The following is a 10574-nucleotide window of genomic DNA, read 5'->3' as shown; positions in this document are numbered from 1 at the left end:
CAGAAACAACCAACAACAACGAACAATTGCAGTAAGTCATGGCATTCACTCATATTATTGCTTCCTGCCTTACATGCCACATGTTTACTATTGCTTCTTCCATCAGCAGTGAGGGATTCACATGTGATAAATGTAAGGAAATAGTCAGGCTGACAGAGAAGTTTAATGAGTTACAGACCCACATCTGAACGCTAGTGGAGGTCAGTGAGAAAGAAAAGCCAGTAGATACTGTTTCAGATATGGGTAGTACAGCGAGCAACACACACTATGGTTCTGGCTGAAGAGCCCTCACAGCAGGGCGTTTGTGTGATGTCTCGGTGGCATACTTACTCATTAAAGCGACACCTCTCTCCCATTCCTGTTTCCAATCGATTCTCCCCACTCAGTGATGCACCCACGGAGAATCATGTTGAAAGAGACTTGGTCATAGATGATTCTGTTGTAAGGAACGTGGAAATAGAGACTCCAGCCACCATCATTAAATGCATTTTTGGTGCCAGAGCATTTGACATTAGATCAAATTTACAAGTGCTTGCTAAGTCGACACTAACGATGTCCAGCTTTGCCAGTGGGAGATCACTAGAGGTAATGTTAAAGAGGTGTGTGAACTTGAAAAAAACTATGTCAGACACTGTAATATGCTCTGTCCCCCCTCCCTGCTCATCATGGTGACAAGGTTTATTTACAAGGTTTATAGACAAGATTTATAGTATATTAGTGTCACTGAATGGCTGGATGTCTGAGTGGTGTCCAGAGAATCGCATAGGATTTATAGACAATTGGAAGAGTTTTTGGGGTAGACCTGACCTGCTACAGAGAGATAGACTCCATTCCTTCAGGGAAGGTGCCGCTCTCCTCTCCTCTCTATTAATTTGGCTAATTGTCTTAATAGTAGACAGTATTTGACTAACTGGGGCCCAGGTCATGAAGCAGACAAACTGGCTAATCCGAACATCTGCTAGCTGCCTTGAGACATCACACAGGTCACATAAACTACAACAGAGAGAGACTGTATCACCTAGATATCATATAGAGACTGTGTCTGTTCCTTGAACTACCAAACACAAACCCCTCACTAAATCATTCAGAAAATGTTTTATTAAGTTCAAACTTAAAAAAAAATATTAATTGAAGATAAGCATCATATAAAGGTAGGGCTACTAAACATTAGATCTCTTTCAAATCACTAATTGTAAATTCAATTATTACAGATCATATTTTGGATGTGCTCTGTTTGACTGAAACCTGGATTAAACGGGATAAATATATTAGTTTAAATTAATCTACTCCCTCAGGTTTTTGTTATAAAAATGTGCTTCGTCTGAAGGGTCGAGGAGGAGGTGTTGCTACAATTTACAGTGACATTTTTTGTGTTACTCAGAGGACAGGATATAAGTTTAAATCTTTTGAACTAATAACGCTTAATGTAAAACCATCGTCTTTTGCCCTTGCTACAGTATATAGGTCACCCGGGCCTTATTCTGATTTCTGTAGTGAATTTGCTAATTTTCTATCAGATCTAGTAGTTACTGTAGATATAGCTTTAATTGTTGGTGACTTCAACATTCACATAGATAATGAAAATGCCACATTAGGATTAGCATTTTGATATTCTCAACTCTCTTGGAGTCAGAAAAAATGTGACAGGACCAACTCATCACCAAAATCTTATGCTTATCTTCATGACCTCAAGACTAGATTATTGTAATGCATTACTGGGAGGATGTCCAGCAAGTTCAATAAATAAACTGGTCCAAATGCAGCAGCCAGAATGCTGACTAGAACCAAGAAATATGATTATATTAGCCCCATTTTATCATCGTTACATTGACAACCTGTTATATTTCATATTCATTTTAAAATTCCATTTACTACATACAAAGTTTTGAATGGTCTGGCACCACAGTACTTAAGTGCCCTTCAACCACGCTATTCCATCACGATCATTACGATCGCAAAACTCTGGCCTGTTAATAGTTCCTAGAATATCAAAATCCACAAAAGGAGGTAGATCCTTTTCCTATTTGTCTCCTAAACTATGAAATAGTCTCCTTAACACTGTTTGGGACGCAGGCACACTCACTGAGTGTATAAAGACTTATCTATTTAGCCAATCATACACCTAATTTATTCTTGACCACACAATTAGGCTGATTTAGTTAGGTCTGCTGGAACCTGAAACATTGACTATGATCTATAACTCTGCAATAATTTAATGGCATCTACGCTAATATTATTCATATTTTTTTTTTATTTCCCAACCTTGGGACTCCTATCCCAATGTCAGCAGAACCGGCCAGATCCAGCTACATTCCTGCTTGGTATCGGACTCCACTGCTACGTAGTGATGATGACAAAATGCCAGCCAGACATCACTTCAATCTATTACATTCGACCTCAGAGGATGAACTGATGTCAACCATAAGACATGGGATACCTCATATGCCATTGCCTGATCCTTGGACTTACGACAGACCTCAACGCAAAGCACCTCACTGATCTCGGCCTGCATCACCTTGGTCTCATGATGGACTGCACTCTTAAAATGGAATACATAGACTAACAATGACAATTGCATCTATATGAACTTCAAAGACATTAGTTATTAATCTTACAGTTCTTACAAAATCTTTGTTTAAACACTGACCCTTAACACTTATTTAGTTTTCATAATTTTAAACCATGACTTGCACTGCACATAAATAAGTAATATTGGCATTATATTCATGTTGTTAGCCAGATGGGAACTGGTCCCCACAGTGAGTCTGGTTTCTCCCAAGGTTATTTTTCTCCATTAACCAACAACTTATTGTGTTTTGTGTTCCTTGCCACAGTCACCTTTAGTTTGCTGACTGGGTTTCTAAATACAGTTATTATTTAATTTCTTATTTTTTACACACTTCATAATCGTATTTAATAAATCTACACAATGAAGACTTTATAGATATTACGGTTTCATTTTCTGTTAATGCATGATTTTCTGTAAAGCTACTTTGAAACGATGTGTTTTGTGAAAGTCACTATACAAATAAAAATGACTTGACGCTAGATTTGTTTTAAAAACGACAAATGTGTGTAGCGATCTACAAATGCACAGGAAGCGATCCACAAAATAAATGCGCACAATTCACAAATAAATGCTAGACAGAGTTGTGTTTGAGTTCAAAAATAGTAAACTCATTTAATTTATTTGTGTATTCACTTTATTTTTGTGAAACTCCTTACATATTTATAAATCTCATACTTTTTATTTGTGAATTCATTTAATTTTTGCGAAACACCTTAAATTTATTTGGGGATCTCATTCAATTTATTTGAGCCAACTTTCTATTTGTGAATCTCTTTCCATTTGTATGTTAATATGCAACAATTCTATCTCCATAACTGAATTCTGAATTGGACTGACAGTTGAAAGAAAAAAATCCAACTCTGGCAAAGGATCTGGATCACACGAAATATGACGCATGTTTTAGGCAGATATCATGCCATACTCTGTTCAAAGTGGACCCCTGGTGTTTTAATCTTTTTCAAGGAGCATAAAAAGACTCCTTGATGTATTTACTTGTATGAATATGTGCACAACTGATCATACAATGTTGAGCTCACACTGTCATTTGTAATTCAACATTTAGCAATAACAAGAAGTGAGATAATCAGACATCAAATCAACTTACAAAGGGGAGGCACTGTTTCTTTGGTTACTAGCCAATTGAACTTACAGGCTAAACAGGCAAATTCAAAGTTTCAAACTTGCTTTCAAAATTAACAGCACACTTGACAAGGTTAACTTTTTTTTTTTTTTTTTAAATAAGAGTACTCTGGGGCCTGGGTAGCTCGGCGAGTAAAGACGCTGACTACCACACCTGGAGTCGCGAGTTCGAATCCCAGGGCATGCTGAGTGACTCCAGCCAGGTCTCCTAACCGGTTGCAGGGGAGGGTAGAGTCACATGGGGTAACCTCCTCATGGTTGCTGTAATGTGGTTTGCTCTCAGTGTGAGTTGTGTGTGGGTACCACGGAGAATAGCGTAAAGCCTCCACAAGTGATATGTCTCCGCAGTAACATACTCAACAAGCCAAGTGATAAGTTGCGTAGAAGACATGGAGGCAACAGAGATTTGTCCTCCACCACCTGGATTTTCGCCACCACTAGAACTTAGAGCGCATTGGGAATTGGGCATTCCAAATTGGGGAGAAAAGGGGGAGGAGAAAAAATTTTGATCTTTCTGATCACATGGTTTCAGTGAAGTCTAATTATGATTAAAATGGCATGTTCTTACCTGGAGTGTACTGTAAGATCCCTCGTCAGCTCCAATAACAGATTATTAAGAATTAGTCTTCATTAAAAAACAAGGCATACATCCAGAGCTTATTATCATTAAACACAGCTAATTAATATTAATGCCCTAAACATAAAGAGACCTTGAAGTCTTTCCCCTCAGGCCATTCGCTAAGAGAGTCAGGAAGATATTCATAATGAAATAGCTGCTATAAAACTGAAAAGACTTTGTAAGAAGACAAAAGATGTTTAACAGCTATGACTAATATACCACAATTACACAATTTCTCAAGTTTAGCAAAAAACAAGAATGTGAATAGGAATTGTGAATAACCTCCATTTTAGCAAGACCCCTTACTGTGAGAGGACAACCTCTTATTTTCGGAGTTATGTCAAATCATATATGTTATCTCATATATCGGATATGTCATGGTGTAATATTAGTTTCAATAATTCAATAAATGTGAATTTCTTGCCTTGTCTTTAGGTAAAAATGACATGTAAATGTAGTTCTTTGAACAGATTTGTGCAATTCCTGAAAGCAAACTGAAAGATGTTTTATGTTGCATACAATTCATTTATAACCTGATCTTGGGCGGTACTTCCAGTTTAATCACCACATTTAATTAATTATCTAATGCAGTGTGACTCATATGGTGTCATTTCCTTCCTCATAGCCTCACTATCTAGCCTAATGTCAGGTGGGAACCAAACTGGGGTGATGCTGCTGAAAACACATTTTTATTTAGTTCTGTGTGACTTAATGTACAAAACAATTCTGCTCACTTGATTCCTGAAGGTGATTCACACTGAGGTGTGGGGAAGATCTCATCAACCACAATAAACTCTATTTGGAGTTTAACCTCTGGGTTGTAGGACTCACGATGAAAGATCTTACAATAAGGTGCACAACAGGGACATGCACAGACATTTTGAGGGGCAGGGACTCTAAACCTTTTAGAGGGGTTTGGGGGTGCACATGGACCTCAATTTCTTTTGTGCTATAGTGATTTTTAATTTTTTTGCCTTTTGTTTCTTTTAAAGCTTAACTAAATGTATCAAAATATTATGCTTAATAGCCTAATTAGACATAAAACTCGATTAGATTATTTTGTAATCATAATTATTTTCCAAAATATGCTAAAGATGAAAATATAAATGTTGGGATAAGTTGAATATATGGGAGTTTCAGCATAATGTTGATGCATTTTTACACCCCTACATACCTTTATAAAGCTTAAAAAAGTAACTTCATTTGGGTGTTTGCACACCCTGGAACACTGCTCTGTCATAGGGGCACCTCAGAAAAAAGGCAGGGGCTCAAGCCCCTAGAGCCGACTACAGTGGTGGGCCATGCATTTAAAGTCTAGGCCTTCAGTGTGATTCATGCCATTAAGAAAACATAGTTTCATTATTAATAAGACACCCTATGCCTTTGGGCATTGTCAGAAAGTCCGTCCCGGAACGGAAAACAGGCAGCGGTTTCTGACGGACTAATATCATAGTTGCTACTTCCAGCAGACTGATACGATACCTAGTTCCAGATGCGCTCTCCCATATATCGTTCAATGTTGTGCGTTCATGCAACAAATGTGAGTAATTATGTGGATATTGTTTAGTCAACACTTTGTATTTGTTATTGTGAATGTCAGATGTTTAGCAAATGACGAACGAGATATGCAAATGACTATCGCGGCGCGATCGCGGAGAGACGCTAATCATATGATCATGTTGTTATTATATGTTGCGTCATGCTGTTTAATTGAAGTTTATCTTGTTATGTTTATTTGTTATCTGACAGTTTGGGTATTCATTTGTGATGACTATTTAGCCAGTTATTGATACCTTGTGAGGTAATTTGTGTACAGAGATGTTGTATTCATACTGTATTCCTTTATTTATATATTCTACAGAACACAACACAACATGATGACGTTTTATAATTCTCCCTACCCACTTGAGATTGTAACTGGATGTCACTTACTGCCTGACAAGTATTATTAAAGAGAAGTTTGATGAAGATATACCTCTCCCGTGCCTGATTCTCTTAAGGGAATCACTGTCCATAATTGTCCGCCTACAGAACTGTAAATTCACAAAGGTTGCCAGAGGTGCTACTCTGCAATAGGCATCATACATTATGTCACAGCTAACTAGCAATACCAACTGACATTTTAAAAATGGGTCCACGCCTGAAAGCCAGAACTTGAAACGATACTTAATGCTCAAGCAAGCCTATTTTTAACAGCAGAATGACTGTATTGTGAAATTAACATCTCCAGGACAGACATTCAAAAAATATTAATTTTTTATATGGATCTACCAAGGAGGTCTTTAATACCTGGAAAAATCTATCTAATAATATTTGCGATGTAAATGTTGCTTACAATAAATTTTGTTTCGTCAGGGTACACGGTCATGCTGCATTCTATTCAAGTTGGATGTGGGAAATTCCTACTTGATATCTCCGACCATAAATGCATTCCATTCCCCGATATTCGGATGATGACGTTTAAGGAAACACAATTGCATCTCTCCCGTTAGCTTAGCAGGGGTTTGAGATGTCTCCTAGCAACCCAACTGATAAACAATGCTGCAGCACTAGCATTTGTGCTTCAGGTGTACAATTATCAAACGAGATTACAATATTTTATACACCTGTTTCTGCAGCCGTTTCTAAAACAAGCTTTAATATCATGTAATGTGGAAACAAACTCATTTATCGATAGTACTTAATAGAGTGAATGTTTATCACTTACTTTGTATATCTCCCTGCGTGTGGACATGTTTGTATGACATCATGCCCCTGCATCTTGGCGAAATCAGAGTTGAGATTTTCTGCAAGAGTCTACAAGTAGTAATTCTGACTTCAAGATGCATTCCATTGCACTTTTCCTAGTAGGAAGTTGTAAAATCCGACTTTCCAAGTTTAATGGAATGCAGCACTACTTTTCAAAACTTGATCTGACACTGAATGCTCAAGCAGCCTAATTTACACTTAAAAAAACTCCTGATGTTGCTATAACAAGGCAAAAAGCACTTACCAATTTACTTAATTTAACTCAGCCCTTCTTTCCTGATTAATGAATTAAGCAATCACACGGTCATGTAGAACATCTCATGTTTTTAAATCCATAAGAATCTCTTTCTCAATGATGGCAGTAATGAGAGTCAACTTGTCAGCAAGATCTTGCGCTCTTCTATTTCAAATTACGTACATTACTTAAACGTGATTGCATCACTCAATGCCAGCTAGAAGGCCGAGACTGTGACATATACTAAAGATCACACCCACCAAGAACAAATAAATCAATCTAATTGGCTGATGAATCTGACAATCTGATATTAGATGCCCATTCACTGCAGTGTTGAGGGATTCTGTGGAAATTCTGAAGGCCTGACGGGTTGAGCTCAGACTCACATGCTGCTTCGGGCATGCGATTTGTGAAACAGCCATCACGCTTCGCTTGTAAGCGTCAAGGAATAAACTCTGACTGGAAAAACTTTTAATTTTTCTCTATTTGTTTGTAGATTAATTAAGATTGGAAAGCGATTAAAACTACATAGGCAAAAAGGTGATTGAGAATGAAAGGATGAAATAAATACAATTATTTGTCATGTTACATCAGCAGAGAAGGATTTGCTGGCCCTAAGAATTTGCCACTGCACTACTACCATTATCAGTTCTATGTCTCGTTTTAGGGTTAGGTCAGGGTTAGGGCTGTGGTTAAAGGGTATTTCTCACTTGACAAAATGTTTTCAACACATTTATTAAGGAGGTAATACATGCTGATATTCTCTGCTGACATGTTATTTCATTTCTTATAATGGTAGCTCAATTTACCAGACATGGGTGACAGCCAAAAAAGGTTGGTCATGCTCAGCAGGTATGTAGCTACAAAGCTGATGTGTGTAGTTTTTTTTTTAATCTTAAAATTCTTGTATCCCAGCTTATAACATGTACAGTCATCTATTAAATTGTCATTTGTAGGTTGACTTTACTTAAACGTAACACTGTGGCTGCTTTTAAAACAAGGGTCTGTTGTTTTGAGTGGCCCATCCAGCCAGACACAGCAACATTGTCTCGACTAATCATGTGAAACCAGTGATACTATTTTGCAGTTCCATTTAGTGACAGCATTGGCACAGAATTACTGGTGAACAACTGGAATTGTTTGTTTGTTGATTGGGTCCTTTTAATAAATCAAACTGAACTAAACTGTCTGAACTCAGCTGGTGAATTACGGTCAAAAACAAACTCATGAGTTATTGGTTTGTCTGCTTACACAAATCAACAATTAGTCACTTGACATATGAGAGGGCCTCATCTTGCTGCATGTCTTTTGACTGTAGATTTTTATTAAGGATGTCAATTTAATGCGTTAATTCAGTGCGATTAAATTTAATAAAAAATAACGCGTAAAAAAATGTACGCAATTAATTGCAATAAGGAAGATTCCTAAAAAATGCAAGCTTGTAGTTGCCACCTCTTTACTCCAGAGGGCAGTAATTGAAACTTCAGCTGTGTGGTAACGCGCAGTTTATACAGTGAAGAAAACAACCATCTGGCAGACAACACAACACAAACATGCATTACATTCTTGTGTTCAAAACACTTGATGGAGTGCAAATCCATACTAAGAGATCTCAAGATGTGTTCTAAGTATTAAACTATATTTAACTTGACACAGTGACCTAAAAATGTATGTTTATGACACAACGCTCCCGAGATGCTACACAAGCATGTCTGATGCAGGTGTACATTGACGGGTTCTTAAACAAGCCCTCATAATAAATCTCAAACTGATTGACAAATTCACTTGTGTAATGGATTGCTGTGAACTAACTGTAGGCCAATGATTGACTTATGATCAATAATATGGTAGTAAACAATACATTGTATTCTAAAACCACTTTTTGTATTGTCTTATAAATGATGAACTCTTCTGCCACAAGAATGTAATGCATTTTAATTATCTGAAAATTATATATATATTTTATAGAATATATATATAATTTTTTAATATTTAAAAATAACTATGTATAATTATTTCATCATTATTTAATTATATTGAACTATTGTTATATGAGGGGATTTCTCAGCAAATATGTGTATATGCAATTAAATGTGATTAATTAATCGGGACACCATGTAATTAACTCGATAAAAAAATGTATCCATTGACAGCCCTAATTTTTATGTTTTTATATTTTTATGCAGATTTTATGCAGAACTCGTTCAGTCCAACATAAAACCACTCCAAGATCACTGCTTTGACGGCACAAATGCTTCCATCTAGGAAAAGCGTTAACTTCGCAGTGATTTTTCCCACAACTAAATTAAAGGGATAGTTCACCCAAAAAATGAAAAATTCTCTAATCATTTACTCATCAAAGCTGTGTGGCTTTCTTACTTCTGCTGAAATCAAAGATTTTTAGAAGAATATCTCAGCTCTGTAGGTCCTTACAATGCAAGTGAATGGGTACCAAAATGTTGAAGCTCCAAAAAGCATATAAAGGCAACATAAATGTAATCTTTATGACTCCAGCTGTTAAATCTATATCTTCAGAAGCTAAATAATACTCGTGGGTGAGAAACAGATTGCTATTTAGTTCCTATCAATCTCCACTTTCACATTCTTCTTTTGATTTTGGCATTTTTCCTGCATTTATAATAAAAAAAAAGGACTTAAAAATCGATCTGTTACTTAGCTACTCCTATCATACAGCTTTTGAAGATATAGATTTAACCATTGGTGTCTGTTGAATTACTTTTATGCTGCCTTTTTATGCATTTTGGAGCTTCAACATTTTGGTACCCATTCACTTGCATTGTATGGACCAACAGAGCTTAAAACTTCTTCCAAAACTCTCTGTTTGTGTTCAGCACAAGAAAAAATGTCATGCACATCTGGGATGGCATGGGGGTGATTAAAATGTGATTTTTGGATGAAGTATCCCTTTAAGTTGACAACCAATTTTTGTCAAAAGGGCGTGGTTCTGAGGACTAGTGTTGACCACACCTTTAACAGTAGATAATATAGTATATGTTTTTTTTTTCTTTTTAGAATGCATTCTTACTTCACAAACCAGTGAGTCCACCTTAATTTGTTAATTTTTGTTTCAAATAATTTTATTGGCGTTATTATTTACATTTTCACTGGTCTCGGGGACCTTGCACCATACAAAGAGGGCTCTGCCTGAGTTCGGAATGGCATGTGGAAACCCAACAAAGCAGTCTGGCATTTCAGGACATATTTTACCGCCCGCCAACACGTTCGAGTTATATGCCAAATTA

This window comes from Xyrauchen texanus, chromosome 43, assembly GCF_025860055.1.
Source record: "Xyrauchen texanus isolate HMW12.3.18 chromosome 43, RBS_HiC_50CHRs, whole genome shotgun sequence".
Taxonomy (NCBI): Eukaryota; Metazoa; Chordata; class Actinopteri; order Cypriniformes; family Catostomidae; genus Xyrauchen; species Xyrauchen texanus.
This window is presented reverse-complemented; position numbering follows the sequence as displayed.